The sequence below is a fragment of the Giraffa tippelskirchi genome, chromosome 3 (genome assembly GCF_054371585.1).
Source record: "Giraffa tippelskirchi isolate mGirTip1 chromosome 3, T2T-mGirTip1v1.2.pri, whole genome shotgun sequence".
In the NCBI taxonomy this organism is placed as follows: Eukaryota; Metazoa; Chordata; class Mammalia; order Artiodactyla; family Giraffidae; genus Giraffa; species Giraffa tippelskirchi.
In genome coordinates this window covers 140,467,776-140,494,464 of record NC_137277.1, presented here as the reverse complement: position 1 = coordinate 140,494,464, position 26,689 = coordinate 140,467,776, and the positions used below count along the sequence as shown (strand labels likewise).

At 38.4% G+C, this 26,689-nt stretch overlaps 1 long non-coding RNA gene and 1 pseudogene across 1 annotated transcript in view; one reads left to right on the top strand and one right to left on the bottom strand.

Moving 5' to 3' along the window:
• LOC145540943 (uncharacterized) overlaps window positions 1-26,689 on the bottom strand; it is a 230,466-nt gene that overhangs the window by 126,949 nt on the left and 76,828 nt on the right. The window contains exon 3 of the long non-coding RNA XR_014078652.1: window positions 11,496-11,678. This is a non-coding gene — a long non-coding RNA (uncharacterized LOC145540943). The remainder of the gene's footprint in view (window positions 1-11,495; window positions 11,679-26,689) is intronic.
• LOC145540941 (alpha-1,3-mannosyl-glycoprotein 4-beta-N-acetylglucosaminyltransferase B-like) lies at window positions 11,504-13,195 on the top strand (annotated as a pseudogene).

Here is a 26,689-nt window from a genome sequence, read left to right as displayed (position 1 = left end):
TGAAAAAGTTGGCTTAAAGCTCAACATTCAGAAAACTAAGATCATGGCATCTGGTCCAATCACTTCACGGGAAATAGATGGGGAAACAGTGGAAACAGTGTCAGACTTTAATTTTTTGGGCTCCTGAATCACTGCTGATGGTGACTGCAGCCATGAAATTAAAAGACGCTTACTCCTTGGAAGGAAGGTTATGGCCAACCTAGATAGCATATTTAAAAGCAGAGACATTACTTTGCCAACAAAAGTCCGTCTAGTCAAGGCTATGGTTTTTCCAGTGGTCATGTATGGATGTGAGAGTTGGACGGTGAAGAAAGCTGAGCGCCAAAGAATTGATGCTTTTGAACTGTGGTGTTGGAGAAGACTCTTGAGAGTCCCTTGGACTGCAAGGAGATCCAATCAATCCATCCTAAAAGAGATCAATCCTGGCTCTTCATTGGTAGATCTGATGTTGAAGCTGAAACTCCAATACTTTGGCCACCTCATGCGAAGTGTTGACTCATTGGAAAAGACCCTAATGCTGGGTAGGATTGGGGGCGGGAAGAGAAGGGGACGACAGAGGATGAGATGGTTGGATGGCATCACTGACTCGATGGACATGGGTTTGGGTAGACTCCGGGAGTTGGTGATGAACAGAGAGGCCTGGCGTGCTGCAATTCATGGGGTCCCAAAGAGTCGGACACAACTGAGCGACTGAACTGAACTGAACTATCATTCAAATTTATAATTTTTGAAAATTGCTCTGAAACTATCCTGTAGCTATAGATAAGATGCAAACACTGATCTATGTCAGGAGCCGCGTTAGGCATTACTGACAAAATGGAGGCACGGCCCCAACCCCCTCTCCTCATCCTGCAGGCATGGTCCTGGGATGAAGGAGTTAGGTCTTGTGATTCTGACTTGTCCTTTCCTTCCTTCGGTTGAGTTGGCTGGAAAGAATGTTAAGGTGCTTATTGTTCTTGCATGAGAAAGGACAAAGCCTTCTGCAGTTATGCCCAGGAAATAATCCATAAAGTTACATTTGTTCAAGGAACTTTACAAAGAATGTTCCAGGATGAGCACATAGGCCACAGCTTGAGGCCATGGGAAAGATTGTTATTGAGACCTGCTTGTGAGGGAAATGTTTATGGCAAAAGAAGTTTGCCGAGTTTAGGGCTTAGGAATAATTAAGAATTATTAGAAGCTAAAAGTTTAAGGAATGCTGTAGTGTTGGCATATTTTACTATAGCTTATAGAGACTAGGAATTTTAGAGATACTAATAGCTAGAAGCCTTTTTAGGAGATAATGAGCTTAAGATACTAGGGGCTAGCAGGATTTAGAAAGATAAGAAATAAACTGAGGAATGTGGTATGCAGCCCAGAGACAAAGATGAGTTATAATGTAATCACAAGGACGTTTAAGAGGGAACTCTGAAGGACAACAATGATTTATGGAGTAAATCTGGGTAATGGGAACTGAAGATGTCAAACCTCTGACCTAATGTTTTTGTAAAAGTATAAAAGAAAACCTGATGCTTAAAATAAACATGCAGTCCCACACTTTGAGTCAGAGGCTGCATCATTCTCCACCGACACGACCCATCCCTTCAGGCCGATTCCCTGGCTGCTAGAGCTGGACTCCGGCAGATCTATTCTAAATTTATGCTTTCTGCATTTAGTTTTATTTTCAAAGTTACAGGTCATACACTTCTTTGAGACTGAGATAAAAACGTTTTTCCCTCACCACAGAAAAAATGCAAATAAGTACGTCTTCTCAAAATTTTGCCTGTAATTGATTAGGGTCATGTTGTAGACCATTATGCAGATCAATGTACACTATATTAAATATTCCTGCCCTAGAACTTTGAACTTTGTATTTAAGTATATAGCTATCCAGTTCCCATTGTAAATTTTTCTTTCATTGATTCAACGTGCACTCAGTAAAAACATACTTCCTGTCTTCATATCAGTTAGGACCATGGCAGAAAATCCAACTCAGTCTCTGAAAATTTCAAGGGCAGACTTCAGCCATAATCAGATGTAAGACCTCTAATGTTACAGGAGTTTTTCTCTCTATATGCTAACTCCTTTTCTCTCTGTAGAACTCCACTTTTACACAACTCTTTTCAAGGTAAAAGGTAGCATCAACAGCTTAATGCTTTCTACTCTCATTCTATTTTAATTCTAGAGAGAAAAAAGTGAAATGACTTTTCTCAGAAGTCACAGCAACATTCTAATGCATCCCATTGGCTCTGATTATAAACCATTTATTGTGGTTATATCCTGATTTTCCAAGCCTGTGTACCCATCCTTGCTCCTATATATCCTCAACATTAGGGCAACAGCCAAATCCATCAGAAACACTTGAGAGAAATACATTAACACCTGCAGGTAATCTGGACTATGATTTTCAGAAGAAAGAGTGAATGGCTATGTAAAGTAAAATATATATATAAATATATACTGATATTTACTCTCTGGCACATATCCCCTTAGGGGATAAAAATAAATAAAATCCTAGGCCTCAAAGAGATCTCTGGTTTATAGACTGAACATCCCATACATCATAAATAGTACAAAACAAACAAACACCTAGATAACAGGCCAGTGAATTCTCTTATCACTGCATAATTTCTGATACTTCCTAACTGGTGACCCTACTCTCTAGTTCAAACTTTCTCCAAATGTAATTTCTAATGAAAAGTCTTCTTTATAAAGCTAATCTAAATGATGTTAAAATATAAAATGCTTCCAATAAATATTAACTATTTGAGTAAGCCTTACCTTTTAAAGTAAGAATAATCCTCCCAATAAATGCCACTTTTAAATGTCTTTACCTTTCTTCTGACAGATTCCTCAAAGTTATTAATGAGAATCCTAAATAATTATGGTGTAAGGCAGTTCATGTTCTGAAACCTCCAATTCCACCTACTCTGAAAAAAACTTTTGACTTTCTGGACACCTTAGCCACTGAGCCACTTTATTTGTTCATTTACACCTTTTTTTCCCACTTTAATTTCCAGTACATGTTTATTGTTACTGAGACCTGTGCTTAAATCACAATTTCTTTTTCAGTAGCTATGTGGTATGAATAACTTTTCTATTTCTTTATTTCTATAGTAAAAAACTACATTTGTTAAACTATAGAATCATTGTAATATTTATAAAAATACTGTATATGAAAACAACATGTAAGTAATAGTTGCTTAGTCAATATTAGGGCTTCTTTGGTGCTGCAGTGATAAAGAATCTACCTGCCAATGCAGAAGACTCGGGTTTGAATCCTGGATCAGGAAGATCCCCAGAGAAGGAAATGGTAACCCACTCCAGTATTCTTGCTTGGAAAATGCATGGACAGAGGAGCCTGGCAGGCTGTACAGTCCATGGGGTCACTAAAGAGTCAGACACAACTTAGCGACTAAACAACAACAGTCAACATTAATTTTCATTTTCTCCTTACTCCTATTTGCATCAATGTCACTCTCTATTTTCATCAATTTATTGCCAACCACCTTACATGCTTTGCTCAAGCAATCTCTTTAATGTATTCATGGTCATTCAGTCAACTTCTACTAATAATGTAAATCTAGACTTTTTAGTTTTTTGTAGAGCTCAAGTTTTATTTTATTTATTTATATTTATTCTTTATGAAACAACTATAATTCACGTTTCCAGACAGACCCTGCACTCCATAATTTTTAAAATGTTGATGAGAAAAGCTTAAAAAAAAATAGGGCTCAGGGCCGGGGCAATGGGATGACCCAGAGGGATGGGATGGGGAGGGAGGTGGGTGGGGGGTCCAGGAAGGGAAACACATGTAAACTCATGGCTGATTCATGTCAATGTATGGCAAAAACTATTACAATATTGTAAAGTAATTAGCCCCCAACTAAAATAAATAAATTTAGTAAAAAAAAAAAAAAAAAGATTGTATTGAGGATTAAATAAGCTAGCAGAAGTAAAGGGCACAGCATGGTGTCTGGCTCATCATAACGGTACACTGTTATGTCAGATGTTGCAATGGTACTTATGCTATTGACATTACACAAATGCAAAGTTAAGTATGAAAAATGGGTTGAGAAATAAAGTTCTTATTTTGAGGCAAAAAAAAAAAATAGGACTAATCTTGGTGCAGATCCAATAGCCAACCTATTAGTGACACTATATATATATATATATTTTTTTTTAATTACATAGCTCAAACTTTGAACAAAGTGTTGCCAATCTACTGTATGTTTTTTTTTTTTAATTGCATATGTAGCACACAGTATAAAAACAATCAACCAAATCTGACTCCATGGGTCAGCTGTCTTGGAATATAAGGCATGTATATACACAGGAAAACTGGTCCACTTAGAGGTCATAAATCCAAGATGGCTGGTGCCATTAAAGGAAGAAGGAAATCTGAATACAGAGATACAGGCACACAGGAGAATGCCACGTGAACACAGAGGCATAAACTGGCGTTGTGTGTGCTTAGTTATGTGTGACTCTTTGCAACCTCATGGACTGTAGCTCATCAGGCTCTTCTGTCCATGAGGATTCTCCAGACAAGAATACTGGAGTGGGTTGCCATGCCCTCCTCCAGGGGATCTTCCCAACCCAGGGATGAACCCAGGTCTCCCGCATTGCTAGCAGCTTCTTTACTGTCTATGCTACCAGGGAAGCCCTACCACATATCAAGAAATAGCAAAATTGGCACCAATTACCACAAACTAGAAGAAAGGTTTTTGTTAGAAAACTAATACATTGACTATCAGAATCTTAACCAAAGAAGTTGAGGTGGGAAATTAAGTTTTGAATATTAAATGATTTGTTCTGTTGTATAGGGTCGCGAAGAGTCAGACACGACTGAGCGACTTCACTTGCATGCATTGGAGAAGGAAATAGTAACCCACTCCAGTGTTCTTGCCTGGAGAATCCCAGGGATGGTGGAGCCTGGTAGGCTGCCGTCTACAGGGTCGCACAGAGTCGGACACTACTGACGAGACTTAGCAGCAGCAGCAGCATAGGTTTGTATGGAGTGAGGCTGTAACTTTAACTGAAGCATTGTTTTCTAAACAGAACTCATGTTATTACTATTACCCTAACTGGCTGAAATTTTTTGAATATCTATGTTCATGATGTAGAGGGAGGTAAATTAATGCCAAAATTTCCCTGAATATGCAATTCACTCATAGGTGTGCTGCGTGTAGGCACACATACACATGAACACACTTTCAAACATGTCACTTCATACCTAATAACATGAGTAGTTTAATTAGCCTTATTAAAGGACCAGGCTTTATAAACACAAAACAAATCATTAGGATAAAGAACATAGTATCAGACCATAAGAGTAAGATAGCTGAATAACTGATATACATGACAGATTATGGGATAATGCGGTTAGATATAATTTATATTATATAAATTATAATAATATATTATATAAATTATATCTATTTAATATATATTATATCTTATTATGAATTAAATATAATTTAATATATAAATTATATCTAATATATAATAAATTATAATAAGTGGTTAGGTATAATTATAGATATGGTTAGATATAAAATAAGATCAATGCCAAAACTAAGTCATAAAACATGGGAGCAAAGTTGGTGTATCTGATTCATGTCCATTATAATTAATCTCAAGTTATGGTGGATCAGATGACACTCCTGCCCTAGAAAGAAAGGAAAAAAAAAATCCTACCTCTATCCAATATTCTTTTGGTTTAAACCAGTCTCCTCTAAAATGAGATTATTAACATACTGCAGCTAGCACTTCTCAGCCTTATGCATGAAAGTTTTTATTAAGAGTTTCTGTAAAGCTAGGGAAAAAGGGAAGTGGATGAGGAAATGGAATGGAGACACCAAATCCTAGCCTGCTTCCTGATTTTGTACACAGCTGCTATTGGGGAAAGCATTTAAAGTACTGGTTTGCCAGTTATTTTAAGTTTTCTTATAGCTGCCATCAGAAGGTTTACAGAATTGCCCTAATGTTTGTGTATATATCTTCAGATTCTAATTTATTCCAAATCTGTAGTACCTATAATATGTACATTAACTAATACAAAATTTTAAAAATTTTCACCTGCCAAAGGATAAAATGACAACCTACACACTGGAAAAGAATATTAGCAAAGCACTAATGGAAAAAGACTCATATTAAAAATACATAAAAAACTATGAAATCTCAACCATAAAAAGAAAAAAATCCAGTGGACAAAAGACACGAATAAATATTTCACAAAAGAAGACATACGGATAGCAAATAAGTTCATGAAAAGGTGGTGCATATCATTAGCTATTAGGGAAATGCAGATTAAAATCATGATATCCTTTCACTCCTTTCAAAATGGGTAATATATAATAAAAATACTAACAGCTCCAAATGTTACAAGGATATGGAAACATTATATCACTCACATACTGCTGGTAGAAATATAAAATGGTAAGGCCATTCTGGAAACAGTTTAGTTTATAAACTGTTTTAAATATAAACAGTTTATATTTAGTTCTTATAAAACTAAATATACTATTACCAAATAATCCAGCAAAACACAATCTCACACATTATCCAGAGACATAAAAATACATTTTCATGCAAAAATCTGCACATGAATGCAGGTAGGAATGATTAGGAGCTTTATTCATAATGGCCCAAAACCAGAAACAACACATTCACCCTTCAAAAGGTGAATGATTAAACAAACTGGTAAGATATGGTACGCATCCATATTATGGAATGCTCAGTGCTCAGTCGCTCAGTCGTGTCTGATTCTTTGCATCCCCATGGACTATGGCTCACCAGGCTTCTCCGTCCATGGAATTTTCGAGGCAAGAATACTGGAGCAGGTTGCCATTTCCTACTCCAAGGGATTTTTCCCAACCCAGGAGTCGAACCCATGTCTCTTGAGCCTCCTGCATTGGCAGGTGCATTCTTTACCATGGAATACTTTTCTGCAATAAAAATGTGTTACTGAAAAACACAATAAACTGAATAAATTTTCAGAGAATAATGTAGAGTGAAAAAAGCCAATCCTCAGTGTTCACATACTATATGATTCTGTTTACATAACATCCTAAAATTATACAGTTACAGAAATAGAGAACAGATTAATGGTTGCCAGAGGTCAGAGTCAGAGAAACTGAGGAGTAATGGGTATGGCTTTAAAAGGGCAACAGGAAGTATCCTTATGATGATCGATTGTCCAGGAAGTGGACAAAATCAATGTCAACATCTTGGTTGTAACTTTATGGTAATATAGTTTCATAAGATGTTATCACTGATAGAAACTGGGTAAGAAATACAAGGGATTCCTCTGTATGATTTCTTAAAACTGAATCTGTATCCATATTTATGCCAAAATAGCTTAATTAAAATTTTGATTTTTAAAAAACCTTGAATAAGAAATCAGCCTATTTTAGTACATCAAAATAAGGCATTTAACTAGATTAATTTACTTAAATTAGTGTTTCCTTTCAAAGTTAAACTACCTGCTTTGCAAAGAGAAATTAGCACATCTTTTGTAATTCATTTAAAATCAATGCCATCTGAAAAAAATAATTTCTATCTTAACACATAGCATTTTATCAAAAAAAATTTTAACTTGTCCATCTTCTCTGACAGGCTGCTTTCAGAACACTATTTTCTTTATCTTAAATACCTAGAACAGGGGCTAGCTTTTAGTAGAATCAAAATGAAATTAAATCAACTGACTGAATAAATTATAGGTTGTCAACTCAATATTGCAACCAGAAGTAAATTATTAAATTGACTTTGTTAGGAGTACAACGAAAGACAATCATTTAACTGAACAGCATGTCCTCTTTCCCCCCATTATGGCCCTTGCTTGTTTAATATTGGGTTTAGCCAAAAAGTTTGTTTGGGTTTTTCTGTTAACATCATATAGAAAAATCTGAATGAACCTTTTGGCCAGCCCAATATATTCATTAGTTGATTAATTCCTTCTCTTCTCTATTCAGTTGGTGCACATTTAGAAGATGCCCCTCATCTCATGTTAATTTAGAGGGCAAATCCATATGGACAATTCAGGATGCAATAGGACTGTAGACACTACAGTGGCTATGTTATATATATATACATATATATATATATGATGTATATATATATAAAACTTCCAACTTAAAACTGATCAAGTCAGTGTATAACAGTTGAGCTACTTGAAGTTAGTGACACACTGCATAACTTTCCATGGGTAAGGATAAAGGATGACATCCCAAGGATTTACTTTTACTTTTCTAAATATGTAAAATTATAGTCAAGATGAAAAGTTTGTTGCTGAAATAGGAAAAGACGCCGGGATTCCTGGCCTTAGGAGGAGAAGAATTCAATCCGGGGCCAGAGACGAGGCTTGATCACTCAGAGCTTTTGTGTAATAAAGTTTTATTAAAGTATAAAGGAGACAGAGAAAGCATCTGACATAGGCATCAGAAGGGGGCAGAAAGAATACCCCTTAGCTAGTGTTAGCAGTGGAATTATATACTCTCCAATGAATCAAAAGAATGTCTGGAGGTTGTAAAGACCTCACCAGACCTATTCCCATAATTTACATTTCAAGATAACAGGATTAGCCAGAAGGTTTAATCCAGAAAGTGCCCTCAGGCAGGATACATTATTGTTATATAATCCTAAGGAATGTAGAGAGAGAAGAAAAAAAAGTTTGTCCTTTCTTCCACTTTGAGAATTCCAGACCCCTCTCTCCTTGGGGACCCCTAGAATTCCTATCAACCTGCTTAGAAAAGGACTCTGTCAAATATATATTACTAAAACGTCAAAACAGTAGTCCTAACTCTGTTAAGGGAATATATGTGTCTTTGAAGGTATAATATATAATTTTCTTTGTAAGCATCTTTCTTAGTTCTTGGAAAATGTCAGAAAAAATAAGGTCTATGTACTATCTGATTTGGTGCCTAACTTAAAGAATCAGTATGACCTCATGAGAAAGGACAGTCTTTATTATACTACTCTTTTAACTTCTTGAAATGTGTATTAATTAACTTAAAGGGAAGTGAATGGAGAAGCCACAGCATAAAGGGAATGGCCTCAAACACTGAGTATAACTAAAATTAGAATAAGGATGAATAACTGACTGATAGTAAATTGTTAGAATTCTTAAAAGGAAACATTATCATGTAAGAAATTATTTGATACAAATACACTAGGACACAAACACCAGAACACTTTTTAAAACATAAGACAGAAATATTTTGAACATTTTAGATGTGGATCAATAATACAACTGATGACTCATTCCAGTTTAAGAAAGAATGCATTGGTAGAAGTGAAAAGATAGCTTCAAAACCAAAAATCATACTTCTACTTCCCCAAGCCAGAGAATCAGTTTCTTACACCTACTCCCCAGATCCAATGACACTGTCATTGTAACAGGGTAGGATATGATATATTCTTGAGTGTACTGTGGAGAAAAAGGATTAAGAACCACTTAAATAGAGTACAGAACTCTATATGGTGATTAAGGAATGGAATATGATTCATTTTTCTGACAAAAGAAAAAATATGTTGAATAGGGTTATCTTGTGTTTAATATTTTATATAAATTTCTACAATATGAAGAAAATTATTTTAAAGCCCTTCATTTCAACTAATCCTCAAAATGAAAATATTAAAAAAATTTAGATTTAAACATAATGTAATTAGTATATACTTGCTTCAGAAACTTATTTTATTACTGAAAAATATATCCATCACTAATTTTTAAAATAACAATACAAATACAACCTAAGGTTGTTTTGTGGCTGTGTACTAAAAATAATGTCTAAATCATACCACTCTGAAGTGTTAAAACAATAGTATAATACCATAATTCTATTAATGCCATTTACTAATGAGTAAGAACACATTGTTTTTCTTTATCATAGACTGATACTGAAGAGCTGTGATGTTTATTCAGTTAAGTTCAGTAGGTCACAGGATGCTTTCCACTTCTACTGATCTAAATACAACAGGAACCATATGCTCAAACTGTGACACATTGACTGGCTATTACAATAGCATTCTTCACATCAATATGTTGAAGCCCTGCCTGTTAGTCTTTCCATTATGAATTATAAATTTAGAGACCTATACGTCGATGAAATTATTATTACTTACTTTGATCTATGGAGTCGGACACTACTCAAGTGACTTAGCAGCAGCAGCAACTTTGATATTATCTTATAAATTGTAAACCCAAAAATATAGGATCATGATTTCTATGTCTAATTGTATAAAAATATAAATATACACATATACATGTATGTTAAAATACAGATTTCAATTATATTTAAAAAGACTGAAGGATAACAAAATTCAGTAAATAGATCCATAGATCTTGTTTTTTTCACTGATTTCAAGGTCCAACATTACTAAATTATAAAAGGAATACAAAGTTATAAATTGCATCCCAAAATACAGATAGCTATCACTGAAGTCATTTAGCTATTTGAAATTAGTTATAATCAGGTTGATTCCTCTTCTCTATTTCTACGGGAAAGCAAATCTTTCTTCAACATACAGAAAGAAAGAAAAAGTGAGAGTGAGATAGAGAGGGCAGGAGGAAGGGAAGGAAGAAGGAATGAAAAAAAAAAAAAGGAAGGCTGATAGAAGATATATAACAAGTGTCTGTTTCCTATTTCCAGGGTTGCCAGTTTCTAACAGTCACATTTTAAACTTTTTTTCTTGTTTCTAACTTAACTGTTTTTCCTGTTTTCCATTCTACTCAGTGAAGCTTTGTTTAGTTCTGTTTTTTTTTTTAGTTTCCCTCTATATTTACTTACACATTTAACTATGCATGGTTCTTGTTTCTGCACTAAAATAATCTGGTCAAGTGTGGGATTTTACAGTTCAGCCTCTACCTTTGACTTTAACCTTTCTTCAGATTCCTGATCTTTAGAAGCTACTCACTGAACCACTTGCTGTCAGCTCCAGCACATTCTCTACTGCTCCCTCATCATTCCTGTCCACAATAATCCATTGAAATCCTAGATAATTATTGTGTACCACATTTTCATACATTTTCTTTTGATGAATCCTTCTCTTCTTTCAGAAAATGGCACAAAAAAAAGTTATTTTCCAAACAAAGAAAATGTCCCACAAGAGGAATTCTAGTGCTAGCTGTTAATTACTCTGTTGTTTGGGACTTCCCAAGTGGCGCTTGCCAGTGCAAGAAACGTAAGAAACACTGGTTCTGAACTCCGCGGCGGCCCGGGATCCAGGCCGGGCCGCGGCTCTCGCCGCCCATCCTAACTCAGCCCGGCCCGGCCCGGCCCGGCCCGGCCCGAGCGCCGAGCCTAGGCCGTCCGCTTCCCACAGCCTGGAGGAGCCGGCAGCACGGCGCCCGGCCCCGTCCTCAGCCCGGCAGGCCGACCCGCACCTCCGCCCGGCCCCGGGCTCGCAGCCTCTCTTCGCCCAGGGGTCAGGGCCCCTGCAGCCTCCCGGCCCGGCGCTCCGGCCCCGGCCCCCCGGGCCATGCAGCCTCGGCCCCGCAGGCGCCCACCGCGTACCTGAGGAGATGAGGCTCCGCAATGGCGCCTTCCTGACGCTGCTGCTCTTCTGCCTGTGCACCTTCTTCTCGCTCTCCTGGTGATGTGGTGGACGTCTACCAGCGGGAGTTCCTGGCCCTGCGTGACCGCTTGCATGCAGCCGAGCAGGAGAGCCTCAAGCGCTCCAAGGAGCTCAACCTGGTGCTGGATGAGATCAAGAGGGCCATGTCAGAGAGACAAGCGCTGCGAGATGGAGACAGCAATCGCACCTGGGGCCGCCTAACTGAGGATCCACGCCTGAAGCCGTAGAACGGCTCACACAAGCACGTGCTGCACCTACCCACTGTCTTCCACCACCTGCCACACCTGCTGGCCAAGAAGAGCAGCCTGCAGCCGGCCGTGCGCGTGGGCCAGGGCCTCACCGGAGTGTCGGTGGTGATGGGCAACCCCAGCGTCCAGCGCGAGGTGCACTCCTACCTGATTGACACGCTGCAATCCCTCATCTCGGAGCTGAGCCCACAGGAGAAGGAGGACTCGGTCATCGTGGTGCTGACTGCCGAAACGGACCCACAGTATACCTCGCTGGTGACGGAGAATATCAAGGCCTTGTTCCCTACGGAGATCCATTCTGGGCTCCTGGAAGTCATCTCCCCTTCTCCCCACTTCTACCCTGACTTCTCCCGCCTCCAAGAGTCCTTTGGGGACCCCAAGGAGAGTCAGGTGGAGGACCAAACAGAACCTTGATTACTGCTTCCTCATGATGTATGCACAGTCCAAAGGCATCTACTACGTGCAGCTGGAAGATGACATCATAGCCAAGCCCAACTACCTGAGCACCACGAAGAACTTTGCACTCCAGCAGCCATCGGAAGACTGGATGATCCTGGAGTTCTCCCAGCTGGGTTTCATTGGGAAGATGTTCAAGTCTCTGGACCTGAGCGTCATTGTGGAGTTCTTCCTTATTTTCTTCCGGGACAAGCCCACTGACTGGCTCTTGGACCACATTCTGTGGGTGAAGGTCTGCAACCCTGAGAAGGATGTGAAGCACTGTGACTGACAGAAGGCCAACCTGCGGATCCGCTTCAAGCCATCCCTCTTCCAGCATGTGGGTACTCACTCCTCACTGGCGGGCAAGATCCAGAAACTGAAGGACAAGGACTTTGGGAAGCACGCACTGCGGATGGAGCACGTGAACCCACCGGCAGAAGTGAGCACGAGCCTCAAGACGTACCAGCACTTCACCCTAGAGAAGGCCTACTTGCACGAGGATTTCTTCTGGGCCTTCACACTCTCTGCGGGGGACTTCATCCGCTTCCACTTCTTCCAGCCACTGCGACTGGAGCGGTTCTTCTTCCGTAGTGGCAACATCGAGCACCCAGAGGACAAGCTGTTCAACACGTCTGTGGAGGTGTTGCCCTTTGATAACTCCCAGTCAGACAAGGAGGCCCTGCAGGAGAGCCGTTCTGTCACTCTGCAGTACCCGCGGAGCCCGGATGGCTACCTCCAGATAGGCTCCTTCTACAAGGGCGTGGCACAGGGTGAAGTGGATCCTGCTTTCGGCCCCCGGACGGCTACCTCCAGATAGGCTCCTTCTACAAGGGCGTGGCACAGGGTGAAGTGGATCCTGCTTTCGGCCCTCTGAAAGCTCTGCGCCTCTCCATCCAGACAGCTCACCTGTGTGGGTCATTCTGAGCGAGATTTTCTTGAAAAAGGCTGACTAAGCTGAGACTTATGAAGGTGCATTTCAGCTGGTCCTAAAGCCCAGGAGACTTGAGATGTAGCCGCTGCCCCCAGAGGGCCAGGCACGGCTGCCCCAGTCTGCGAGGTTCTGCCTGGGACCGCGCTCCGCCGGCCTGGGGTGGCCGCTGGCCCGGAGGCCCCAGGAACTGGTGCTGTCCCGCCCGCGGGCCGTGGGGAAGAGGCAGGCGGTGCCTACACTGTGCCTGAGGCCGGCCCGCGCCACCGGGAGACGCTCCATCCTGGCCCTCTTGGGCCAGGCCGTTTTAGAAGAGCTTTTTCCTGGGCACCCACTGTCTCTGGCGCGAACACTGGAATGCATATACTTTAAAAAAAAAGAGAGAGAGAGAGACACTGGTTCTATTCCTAGATGTGGGTCAGGAAGATCCCCTGGAGAAGGGCATGGAAAACCACTTCAGTATTCTTGCCTGGAGAATCCCATGGACAGAGGAGCCTGGCTAATGTCCATAGGGTCACAAAGAGTGCATGCTAAGTCGCTTCAGTTGTGTCTGACTCTTTGTAACCCCATGGACTGCAGTCCACCAGGCTCCTCTGTCCATGAGATTCTCTAGGCAAGAATACTGGAGAGGGTTGTCATTTCCTTCTCCAGGGATCTTCCCAACTCAGAGATCCAACCCCTGTCTCTTACTTCTCCTGCATCAGCAGGTGGGTTCTTTACCACTAGCACCACCTGGGCATACTACACACTATTACCTTTCTGCTTCCAAACTCAGAGCAAAACTAGTTACAGTTCTTCTCTTTTATCTTTTAGTTTATAGGTAAAGATGAAGACAGGGAGTAAAATGATCAAAGGCCATTTCAAATCAACAGTGCTCAACTTCAGCATTGAAAGTCTGGCTTCAAATAAATGCACAATAAATTCTTGACGACTCCTTTCTTCACTAACTATTAGCTTTTAAAGATATAAAAAGGAATTCATATTCTAATAAGTCACATTTATATTAAAGGGATGTACTTTTGTCCTAAGAGTTTGTGTGCTTAGTATCTTCTTGTAGTTCAGAAAGAAAAGGAAAACATGAAATTCTTCTGCATCAAATTGCTGAATTTTCAGAAATTACCTAATTCATATGTTCTCATCAGATGTGGTACCATGCCCTAGACCTGGTGCACTGTAAATCTCTGGAAGTAATTGGGAGAATTGAAGCTGACATTTTATGAATGGAATCAAAGATGCTAGATTACCTAAAGTCTATAAGTCTCTACCACCCAGAAAGATTTATACTATATTCTTCCTTAATCTGTGAATATTAAACTGTGGCATTCATGAAATTAAAAAAAACATGTATATAAATATCCAAGCATAGAACATAACCTAACCATTTAACGTAAACACGAAGGCTTTTTTTGCACAGTATGCATAGTAAATTTGAGAAGGACTGTTCTAGAGTACATATTGAAGTGGATAGCCATTCCCTTCTCCAGGGGATCTTCCCCACCAAGGGACTGAACCAAGTCTCCTGCATTGCAAGCAGACTCTTTACTGTCTGAGCCACCAGGGAAACCCCAAAGGTGAAAGAGAAGAGTGAAAAAGCTGGCTTAAAACTAACTCAACATTAAAAAAAATGAAGACTGTGACATCTGATCCCATCACTTCATGGCAAACAGATGGGGAAAAAGTGGAAACAGTGACAGATTTTATTTTGTTGGGCTCCAAAATAACTGGATGGTGACTGCAGCCATGAAATTAAAAAACACCTGCTCCTTTGAAGAAAAACTATGACAATCAAGCCACTGTATCAAAAAGCAGAGACATCACTTGGACGACAAAAGTCCATACAGTCAAAGCTATAGTTATTCCAGTAGTCATGTATGGATGTGAGAGTTGGACCATAAAGAATGTTGAGCACCAAAGAATTGGTGCTTTTGCACTATGGTCCTGGAGAAGACTCTTGAGAGTCCCTTGGACTGCAAGGAGATCAAACCAGTCAATCCTAATGCAAATCAACCCTGAATATTCATTTAAGGACTGATGCTGAAGCTGAAGCTCCAAAACTTTGACCACCTGATGTGAAGAGCCAACTCATTGGAAAAGACCCTGATGCTGGGAAAGATTGCTGGGAAAGATTGAGGGCAAAAGAAGGAGGTGATAGAAGATGAGATGGTTGGATAACATCACTGACTCAATGGACATGAGTTTGAGGAAACTCAGGGAGATAGTGAAGGACATAATATTTCAAGATATGAAAGTAGTACGACAAAATCTATGCTATACAGAGTGGCAAAAATAAGTTCATGACATGAAAAGACTAATCCAGGCTCTTGTCAATCTTTCAGAAATTATATACTTATAGACTTTTACTGAATTAATTCAGGTTTTTTTTTTCCAATTTTGCTTCTTCTTCACCATGGGCAAGTTTCTTAGACACTTTATGACTCAGTTTCCCTATCTATAAAATAGCACCCATTTCATGGACTTATTGTAAATATATATGTGCTAATATCCATAAAGCACTTAGAACTGGTAAGCACCAAATAAATATTTCAATCATCATTACTATTAAAACTGATAAAACAGGAATAAAAAGTGTAAGTTGCAATGACAGCTTTTTTCAGGAAGGACTGAAGAGGATTTACCTAGGCAAGCATTATAGTTAATTCATAAGGAAATGACAGGGATATTAAGTTGCTGACAATGATGTTAGAAATATACCAGGGAGAAGCAAGCTTCAATTTACAAAGTATTAGGATAGACAAGGAATATATAAGGCGGTCATATAATTGAATAGAAACTTGAGCTTACAAGAATAGTTCCACATGTGGTATGGGGAATCTATGGTCATATCTAGAGGAATGAACAAAGGAAAGGTACACAGTATGTATTTCCACATAATTTTAATATAAATAAAAAAAGAATAAAAAGGATATCAAGAATAATCTTCAGTGGGAAATTATTATAGAAAACACAAAAAGCTAAAAGGCATATGTTAAAATGGGAGGGGAAAGCCCTGCTTAATACCAGTATATGTATGTTATTAACCATAGAAAATCACACCACTTGATGGTCAGTCATCTTTTTCCAACCAGAAATTTACCTAAACCATTATTTCAAAATCCTTGAAGTTATTAGGCTCATGTAATAACATTCATCATTCAGTAATAGCCATAGTAATAATATTTAATGACGATAATACTATTAATAATAATATAACCAATGTCTAACAGTAACTATTATTTATTTTTGACACCAAAGAAAAATTAAAGTATCAATTATATATGAGAAGACAAATATATAAAGACATTAACAAACAGCTATATTCTAAACTCAATGCTTTTGACATACAAAACAATGACTCCAAAAGTCAGTTTACTGAAACAAACTTACTTTTAGGTTGGCTTATAACTCTTTTCACTCAGCTTTGTTTATAAATGTTACCGGATTTTTCAGTTTCTTCCCATCCATATCATAACTGTGTCTTTTTGACAAGTTTACTTCTTGAAAAATTAGTACGTAGTTATTTCTTGCAATTAATGTCAGCAAATACAGGAAGATTCTCTAAGTCACAAGAATTCAGTATGTTGCTTCTTTGGAAATACTTGTCATTGGTGTTATCTACACTGAGACTTTTGTATCAGAAGGCAAAATATTAATGTCTTAAATATTAGATTTGAGAGCAGAGTGACAAAAAGACTTAATAAGAAGGATTAATAAAAGATTAATTAATAAAGTATTTTTGAACTTCTCATGAATTATCTAATCTTTACAATTACCCAGTGAGAAAATATTCATATCATCATTTTGATGAAGAATATAAGAAACAGAGACCCAATATTCTGAGGATGACTTTGAGAATAAAATCTTAATGAAATGAGTTAATGTACCCCTATATGAAGCATCACTATGAACAAAGCTAGTGGAGGTGATGGATTTCCAGTTAAGGTATTTCAAATCCTAAAAGATGACACTGTGAAAGTGCTGCACTCAATATGTCAGCAAATCTGGAAAACGCAGGAGTGGCCACAGGATAGGAAAAGGTCAGTTTTCATTGCAATCCCAAAGAAAGGCAATGCCAAAGAATGCTCAAACTGCCACACAATTGCACTCATCTCACACCCTAGTAAAGTAATGCTCAAAATTTTCCAAGCCAGGCTTCAATGATGTATGAACCGTGAAATTCCAGATCTTCATGCTGGTTTTAGAAAAGGCACAAAAACCAGATATCAAATTACCAACATCTGCTGGATCATCAAAAAAGCAAGCGTTCAGAAAAACATTTATTTTTGCTTTATTGACTATCCCAAAGCCTTTGACTATGTGGATCACAATAAACTATGGAAGATTCTGAAAGAGATGGAGTACCAGACCACCTGACCTGCCTCTTGGGAAATCTGTATGCAGGTCAGGAAGCAACAGAACTGGACATGGAACAACAGACTGGTTTCAAATTCAGAAAGGAGTACATCAAGGCTATATATTGTCAGCCTGCTTGTTTAAATTCTATGCAGAGCACATCATGAGAAATGCTGGGCTGGATGAAGCACAAGCTAGAATCAAGATTGCCGGGAGAAATATCAACAATTTCAGATATGCAGATGACACCACCCTGATAGCAGAAAACGAAGAAGAACTAAAAAGCCTCTTGATGAAAGTGAAAGAGGAGAGTGAAAAAGTTGGCTTAAAGCTCAACATTCAGAAAACTAACATCATGGCATCTGGTCCCATCACTTCATGGCAAATAGATGGGGAAACAGTAGAAACTGTGGCTGACTTTATTTTGGGGGGCTCCAAAATCACTGCAGATGGTGACTGCAGCCATGAAATTAAAAGACGCTTACTCCTTGGAAGGAAAGTTATGACCAACCTAGATAGCATATTAAAAAGCAGAGACATTACTTTGCCAACAAAGGTCCGTCTAGTTAAGGCTATGGTTTTTCCAGTAGTCATATGTGGATGTGAGAGTTGGACTATAAAGAAAGTTGACTGCCGAAGAATTGATGCTTTTGAACTGTGGTGTTGGTGAAGACTCTTGAGAGTCCCTTGGACTGCAAGGAGATCCAACCAGTCCATCCTAAAGGAAATCAGTCCTGAATATTCATTGCAAGGACTGATGTTGAAGCTGAAACTCCAATACTTTGGCCACCTGATGCGAAGAACTGACTCATTTGAAAAGACCTTGATACTGGGAAAGATTGAGGGCAGGAGGAGAATGGGACGACAGATGATGAGATTGTTGGATGGCATAAATGGCTCTAGGGACATGAGTTTGAGTAAACTCTGGGAGTTGGTAATGGACATGGTGTGCAGCAGTCCATGGGTTCACAAAGAGTTAGACACGACTGAGTGAATGAACTGAACTGAAACATTTAGCTGCAATGGCAATTCAGAACACAGTTGTATTTATAATTGGTTTCAACTGCCAAATTATTATTAAGATGTCCATCTACCCTTTTATCTATGTATAAAACAATTATTACTTTTTTAGTTTTAATAATTCTTGAAATTTGTTCATGAAAGATTTTGACATATAAATATGTCAAGATTAGTATGAATTCAGCTTCTCCTTCTAGTACAGAATTTCTAAAGCAAAAATGTATATTAAAGTGTTTATTAGAAAAACAAAGAACTTGTTTTTACTCTTACTCCAGAGTCTAAATGAAATGTGGCAGGAAAACAAATAATTAAATGAATAAATTCAACCTTACTCTTAACAAAGAGCAAGTATTCTTATGCCATATATCCTTTGAGATGGTATTTTTACTTTGGAGAAAACATGAAAGAAGAGATTGACAGAATAGCAGTAAGTACTTTTTTCTCTCCAATAATATTTTATTTGATTTAATCTAGTTTTATTGCATGATGATATTTACATTAAATCAGGTTGCTATGGAAATGAGTGAGATCAGGCATCTGCATGACATGACATTACCTGACATATTCCCCCTTAATTTAATAGGACATAAATTGAATTCACATGCAAGATGCTTAAGGAAATCTATCACTGGTTTTTGTGGTTGGATTTCTGTATATGGCCCTTTTACTTGACAACAATAATAAATTCATGTCATAGTAAGACTAGTCTAAGAATCATTCCTACTATCCATTGTTCTTGATTAAGAAGAAGTGAAGTGAAGTGAAGTGAAGTCGCTCAGTCGTGTCCGAATCTTTGCGACCACATGGACTGTAGCTTACAAGGCTCCTCTGTCCATGGAATTTTCCAGGCAAGAGTACTGGAGTGGGTTGCCATTTCCTTCTCCAGGGGATTTTCCTGACCCGGGATTGAACCTGGGTCTCCAGCGTTGCAGGCAGACACTTTACCATCTGAGCTACCAGGGAGGCCTTTGATTAAGAAAGCGTCTGTCAATGTATTTATTTATACATGACTGCTCTGCACATTGGAGAAGGCAATGGCAACTCACTCCAGTACTCTTGCCTGGAAAATCCCATGGACAGAGGAGCCTGGTAGGCTGCAGTCCATGGGGTCGCTAGGGGTCGCTAGGAGTCTGACACGACTGAGCGACTTCACTTTCACTTTTCACTTTCATGCCTTGGAGAAGGAAATGGCAACCCACTCCAGTATTCTTGCCTGGAGAATCCCAGGGATGGCGGAGCCTGGTGGGCTGGGGTCTATGGGGTCGCACAGAGTCGGACACAATGGAAGCAACTTAGCAGAAGCAGCAGCAGCTTTGCACATTGTGCAAAATATTAAAATTTGTAACCAATAGATATATATTTTATCTTCATAGAGTTTACAATCTAGTAAAGAAGACAAAATAGCTGTATGGAAAAAAAAAAAAACAGAACAACTATAGATTTTAAAATGTTCAAACTAATAAAATAGTTCATAAAATCTGGAGGCAGGAAATCTATCAGCTTGTAAGTAGGTGATTTTGGAGAAGTTTAAAATAGTTACACTTTTAATAGTTCACTCTGAATATATAACTTAGAATGTCAAGGTATAAATGATGTTTAACACTATGTTTGGGTTTCTGAAAGTATTTGAAACAAGTAATGTTCACAACAATGGAATTTTACATACTGTTTAATAATAATGAATATTTAAAAATATTATACAATTGAGATGATTAGGCTATAAAACATTTTATAAATTAATTCTATCACTTCATATTCCACAAAAAGTGAAGCTCAAAAAGCTTTCACCTGCCCAAGGTGATCAAGTTAGTTAGCAACAAATATAAGAATACAAATTCAGTTCCTTATTTTAAGACCAGGAACTTACTGCTGCTGCTAAGTCGCTTCAGTCGTGTCCAACTCCGTGCGACTCCAGAGACAGCCGCCCACCAGGCTCCCCCATCCCTGGGATTCTCCAGGCAAGAGTACTGGAGTGGGCTGCCATTTCCTTCTCCAAGGCATGAAAGTGAAAAGTGAAAGTGAAGTCGCTCAGTCGTGTCTGACTCCCAGCGACCCCATGGACTGCAGCCTACCAGGCTCCTCCATCCATGGGACTTTCCAGGCAAGAGACTGGAGTGGGGCGCCATTGCCTTCTCCCAGGAACTTACTACATATCTCTAAAATAGATTATGATGTCTACCATAAAACCTCAAATTCAGAAGGTACCCAGGATACTGTAGAGCTTTGGGAAACAAGAATGTAAGTAAGCACTATTTCTATCAGCCCACTTCCTACAGAGTAAAAAAAATGTGATTTATTTGTTTTCAAAACCAGATGGAGATCTTATATTTGAAAGAAAAAAATAGAAGAAAAAAGATGTCAGGCACATAGATGTGTATTATCTGCGCAAACGTACTCAGTTGCTAAGTCATGTCCAATTCTGTGACCCAATGGACTGCAGCCTGCCAGGCTCCTCCATCCATGGAATTTCCTAAGGAAGAACACTGGAGTAGGTTGCCATTTCCTTCCCAGCCCAGAGAGTGAACTCACACCTCCTGCATTGGCAGGTGGGTTCTTTATCCAGTAGCTACCTGTTTATTATCTGAATGGGCCTAATTCTAGTGTTTTACGTACATCACATAAAAATTCACAAATTAAAGCAAAACGTGATTTGATGTAATATCTTCTATAAATGAGGTTTTCAAACACACACAAAGAAGACTAGAACAAAAGCTTTTTAAAAATTTGGGAGTCCAGGAAGCTGTTGCTTAGCTCTAACAAATATGTACATGTATATGTTTTGTTTTGTTCAGATTTCATGTTATAGGTCATTATATAGCCACTTAGACATGCTGTGCCATGCTCCGTCACTTCAGTTGTGCCCAATTCTTTAAAACCCCATAGACTGCAGCCTGCCAGGCTCCTCTCTCCATGGAATTTCCAGGCAAGAATATTAGAGTGGGTTGCTACTTCCTACTGCAGGGGATTTTCCCAACAGGGATCGAACCCGTGTCTCCTCCATTGGCATGTGGATTCTTTACCACTCAGCTACATGGGAAGCCACCACCACTTAAAACAAAAACAAAAACACATAAAAAAATAAAAAATAAATAAAAAAATAAATGAAACGTATCAGATATCAGTTAGGAAAATTATGAATGAAAAATTGGAAGAAATTCAAAGCAGATCTCAATATCACTTCTAAGATTCTTTAGTACTTCATCATTTAAATCCTTAAGAATAACAAACCACTGAATTTAAATATGCTGTGTGAGATGCATATGGACATTTTCATCCTGTGCTTCAGCCCCTTATATTGAAATTTTCTATGTGGTTACATTTTTAACATTTTTCTGATCTGAATATCACATATACCTTGCTTCTTAATTAACACTTTTAAGACTTGTTGGGGAAAATAATGTATTATCTAGTAGAATTCCTGTGAGGATTAACACTCCACGGCTTTTCCCACCTCTGGGCTATTTTTAAATGCTTTTCCTTTGTTTGGGAATGAACTTCAATAATCCTACTGCTTGCTTCATTCAGGTCTCTGCTTGAACTTTCACTAACCTAAGTTTCATTCCTTAATATTCTATTTAAATTAATACCTTCCTCCCTATTTACATCTGCCTCTTTCTTCTGTCTCTTGAGAAACCTGTATGCAGGTCAGGAAGCAACAGTTAGAACTGGACATGGAACAACAGACTGGTTCCAAATAGGAAAAAGAGTACGTCAAGGCTGTATATTGTCACCCTGCTTATTTAACTTATATGCAGAGTACGTTATGAGAAACGCTGGGCTAGAAGAAACACAAGCTGGAATCAAGATTGCCGGGAGAAATATCAATAACCTCAGATATGCAGATGACACCACCCTTATGGCAGAAAGTGAAGAACTAAAGAGCCTCTTGATGAAACTGAAAGAGGAGAGTGAAAAAGTTGGCTTAAAGTTCAACATTCAGAAAACTAAGATCATGGCATCTAGTCCAATCACTTCATGGGAAATAGATGGGGAAACAGTGGAAACAGTGTCAGACTTTATTTTTTTGGGCTCCAAAATCACTGCTGATGGTGATTGCAGCCATGAAATTAAAAGATGCTTACTCCTTGGAAGGAAGGTTATGGCCAACCTAGATAGCATATTTAAAAGCAGAGACATTACTTTGCCAACAAAAGTCCGTCTAGCCAAGGCCATGGTTTTTCCAGTGGTCATGTATGGATGTGAGAGTTGGACGGTGAAGAAAGCTGAGCACCGCAGAATTGATGCTTTTGAACTGTGGTGTTGGAGAAGACTCTTGAGAGTTCCTTGGACTGCAAGGAGATCCAATCAATCCATCCTAAAGGAGATCAATCCTGGGTGTTCATTGGAAGGACTGATGTTGAAGCTGAAACTCCAATACTTTGGCCACCTCATGCGAAGAGTTGACTCATTGGAAAAGACCCTAATGCTGGGTAGGATTGGGGGCAGGAGGAGAAGGGGATGACAGAGGATGAGATGGTTGGATGGCATCACTGACTCGATGGACATGGGTTTGGGTAGACTCCGGGAGTTGGTGATGGACAGGGAGGCCTTGCGTGCTGCAATTCATGGGGTCACAAAGAGTCAGACACGACTGAGTGACTGAACTGAACTGAACTTTCTTCTTAAACTACATAAACCTTCTTCATCAACATTTTACCACCTGAAATATTAATATATTTTTTACTTTATCACCTGACTGTTGGCTTATATTTACTGGAACAGAAACTCTACAAGAAATGGGAATTTATTTTATTCACTCTTTTATCCACAGTGCCTAGAAAAGAACATGACATAGAGTAGAAACTGTACAGATATTTGATAAATCCAAAAAATACACATTTTTTACTAAGTTCCTCAAAATTATTAATTACTTAAAAAATACTAAGTGAATGTGATCATTTATTAAACACTAATCTCTTGAACCACATGTTTAGAAATAGGCCAGGCTACATACTATGTACTAATTACTTAATTCCCACAGCATTCTGTGAACTTTTCAAACATGAAAAAAATAAGTTTCAGAGATATTAGGCCACTAGCTGAGTTAACATAACCAGTAAAAAGCAGAACCTGGATTGAATTTGGCTTATCTAATTTGGAATTTCAGGCTCTTTTGGTAGATATCTCATGTAATAATTAAGAGCATCAGCTGGCTTTTATTTTTCCATTTCTGGATGTAAGTGAAATGACTAATTCTGCATATGCATAGTGGTCATATAATAATGATTAAAGATATAATAGGAAACTAGCACACTTTAAAGACTTTTTTTCTGTCTCAGAGAAACAACAAATTCTAGGCTTTCTCCTCTAAGGAATGATGAATGGATCTAAAAACAGTCGCAGAAATATAAGATGCTAGGGTTAATTATTGCTCTGGACACTTCAAAATCTAATGTAGAGACACTTTTATGAGGATAATCTGCTTCAAAATATATCAGCCCCAAAATTCTAACTCTTTCCTGAGGCTTTCTGAATTACAAATTTTCTGAAGCTGAAATACAAGAAAGGGTGATTGTGAATCAGACACTCTACAAAATGCCCTTTTCCATGTGCCATATTTTAGAAGCCTCTCCATATTCAAACTATTGCACTCTGGCCCTTTAATTACAAGACAGATCAGGGAGAAAAAATTAAATGAGCAAAGTGACAAACTGATGTTAAAATCCATTCCTGAATTCACTCATAATGAGGTTTGTGTCCATGCCCTAAAACACTTGGCCAAGCCTTACAATGTCATTCATTTTACTAAGTAGGTAAAATGTTTTTACTGTCGGAACATAGCACGTGTGGTAACAGAAGTAACAAGTTTATTATAAAGGGCTTACAGCAATGAAGGGCTTCCCTAAGAGCTCAGTTGGTAAAGAATCCGCCTGTAATGCAGGAGACCCCAGTTCAATTCCTGGGTCGGGAAGATCCCCTGGAGAAGGGATAGGCTATTCACTCCAGTGTTCTTGGGCTTCCCTTGTGGCTCAGCTGGTAAAGAATCCACCTGCAATGCGGGAGACCTGGGTTCGATCCCTGGGTTGGGAAGATCCCCTGGAGAAGGAAAAGGCTACCCACTTCAGTATTCTGGCCTGGAGAATTCCATGGACAGTCCATGGAGTCGCAAAGAGTTGGACACGACTGAGCGACTTTCACTTTCACTTTACAGCAGTGAAACCAATGTGTTTGGACACTTTGAGTATATCTTACAATGCAAACAAAGGTGACTGACATGAGTTTGTTCAGTGTCCACTCTAGTTGAGTATGTAATGGGGCATGCGGAGTACAAATACTTCCACTTGTTTTCCTAAGTCATCTGAAACTTCGATGTTTTCTTTCACATACTTTTGTCCAATAACTAAAGGATTAGGCAGAATTACTGAATAAATTTTAGACGATGTAAACTTTATTGTTTAATTAATCTCTCATTTTAAAACAATTCTACATAATGAGAAAAATATATATCTAACCAAAGGAATTTGCACTTGATTCGTGATAGTCTCCTTCAGCTTAAATTAGAAGTATAATACAGTTCTGCAATGTTTTATCTTTCTTTTGATTCCATTTAGAATCAAATTCACAACTTTTTTTTACTTACATTTTTATTCAGAAGTCTCAGACCTGGTTTCCCCACCTCCAGATTTTTTTGGCCTTTCAACTCCAAACAGTTCATGTAGTCAGATTAATAACCATAACACATTTCTTTGTCACTTTTCTATTAATAATTCTTCAGTGATAGTTATATCCTAAAATGAAATTCAAGTTCCACAGCTTGGCATTCATAAGCCTCTGTTTGGCCTCAAACTGCTCTATCAGTAATAACTTCTACTTCCTACCATCTCTGCGCCTATCACCCTGTCTGAGTGGACCTCTCAACCTTTCAAGACTATTTTAATATTTATTTCTCCCACAATGCCTTAATTTACAATTAGATTTAAATGTTAAAGACATCTTGTATACAGTTAGAAGTGACCTCTTATTTCTTTCCTCAAAACTCACAGTTGGTCTGATGATAATAAAAAAGTGAAATATTTGAAACAAACAATTAGGAAGTAAAATTGTCAGGAACTAGCAACTGATTATAACAGGTAAGAATTTGGGATAATGTTTAAGTTTCTAACTAATTTAGTTTAGTAACACTAGTAACTGGAAACATATAGAATACAAAGAAAACCACAAGATGTAAGAGGGTAGAGTTGGGTAACAGAGATGCTGAGTTCAATATGAGGGAGAACAGATTTGAAGAATCCACAGGACACAGGAGGAGTGAACATTTGGATGCATCATTTTTAGCTCCAGAATAGGCCAGACTTAGAAATTACAGTTGGATCATTTAGCATAAATGTAGGGTTAACACTAACAGGGAATGAGATCAATCAAAGGAAGTAAATATAGAGAGGAAAGTCTATGGAAAACCATAAAGGTTATAAAAGCAAAATGAGAAACTCAAGAAAGACACTATGAATAAATAGCAGTAAGAAAAGGATACCAAGGAAGATAAAGAAGTGAAACACCAAAAAAGCTAAAGAATAATAAGTCATTCATTAGGCAATATAGCTTATATTTATATTTATACCAAGATATAAAACCAAAAAGTATTTATTATATTTGTCCATAAATGACCACAGTGTCTTTTTCAAGAGAAGCTTCTGTGGAGTGATATTATCAAGGCATGTGGCCACTAGAAGAGAAGTGATTGGTACCTAGGAAGCAAAGAACAAGGGGTTTGCACTATTCTTTCAAGGAGTCCAGTTAAGATGGAAAGGATATAGAATGTAAAAAAAAAGGGAAAGGGAGATTGTTATATATTGTGCTACAGTGGGCTTAGACGTATTTATACTCTTTGGGAAACAAAAAAGGAAGAGATAAAGATATGAAGATACTGGAGAGAAAGAGAAACAACATATATATCTAATATAAACCTGTATTTGTTTTTAAAAGTGTATGTATGTGTGTATACACACATACATGTACATATATGTGCATATTTTGTTGTTGCTAAGTTGCTAAGTTGTGTTCAACTCTTTGCGTTCCCATGGAATGCATCACACCAGGCTCCCTGTCCTTCAGTATATTCCAGAGTTTTCTCAGATTCATGTCTATTGAGTCAGTGATGCTATCTAGCCATCTCATCCTCTGCCATTGCCTTCTCCTTTTGTCTTCGATC